We start from the raw sequence: 1,165 nt of genomic DNA, 5'->3' as shown, positions 1-1,165 counted from the left end.
ACAGATGCAATGCTCTCTCTACGTGTAATAATCCTTCTGAGACGGCTTCGGAATCGGTCCTCTTTATTTTCACTTCCACAATACACTTTACTCACACACTCTCTGTTGCTGGCAGACAACAGAGAGCGGGCTGACTTCACACCAGTTCCCACCGCGCACGTGGCACCCAGAGCCCCCGTACGCGCGTGGCTCTGTTCGTTCCCCAGTCTGCTCCCGATCGTTCTCTCTCACTCTCTCTTAATCCTTCCATCACGTGGTCCCCCCAGCCAATCCTCCATGGACAGCCTTGACCATTCTCGATGGTTCCCTGTCAATCCCGGGACCACGCCTCTCATCCGGCTCCCCATTAGCTGGGGCCCCGAATGGCTAGGCCAATCACTCCTGATGACATGCCGTGATCACGCCGGGGTCATGCTCCCTATCTCAACCCTTATTGGCTACAAAGCAGGACCGGCAAGCCAATCCCCACGTGAACCCTCTATGGCTGTTATTACATATGTAGAGTATTTCTTGCTGTATATGTAGCGTCGGAAATGCAAAGCACACACCACCTGTAGTTGCGGGCACGAGTCGACAGGGGGTGCCACCCTGAGTTAGAGAGAGAACCGGGAGCGTTGAGAGGCCGAGTTCCCCCGCCCGACCCCAGGTGAGGGGTTGGGGGGTTATTCCAGAGCCACCTCTACTGTGTGGTGGACCGGCTACCACACAGCAGCACGAGTCGGAGGAGTGAACGGATGGTTCTCCCTATGCGGGCCAGACTCCCTCGCTTCCTCTTCTCCTCCTGCATCATCACCTGATCCTCTTTCCTTGTCATCTCTTTCTCCACCATCTTCTCCACCAATGTCTCCTCCACCTGCACCACCATCTCATCCTCCTGCTCCTTCGTCCATACCTCCTCTGTCTCCCCCTCATCTCCTCTTCTTCCTGCACCACCAGCTCTTGCACCAGGGTCTCCTCCTCCTGCACCACCAGCTCCTCCACCAAGGTCTCCTCCTCCTGCACCACCAGCTCCTCCACCAGGTTCTTCTCCTCCTGCACCACCAGCTCCTCCACCAGGGTCTCCTCCTTCTGCACCACCAGCTCCTCCACCAGGGTCTCCTCCTCCTGCACCACCAGCTCCTCCAACAGGGTCTCCTCCTCCTGCACCACCAGCTCCTCCACCAGG

Source organism: Lethenteron reissneri, unplaced genomic scaffold, assembly GCF_015708825.2.
Source record: "Lethenteron reissneri isolate LAM-NWPU_2019-01 unplaced genomic scaffold, ASM1570882v1 scaffold_1639, whole genome shotgun sequence".
In the NCBI taxonomy this organism is placed as follows: Eukaryota; Metazoa; Chordata; class Hyperoartia; order Petromyzontiformes; family Petromyzontidae; genus Lethenteron; species Lethenteron reissneri.
This window is presented reverse-complemented; position numbering follows the sequence as displayed.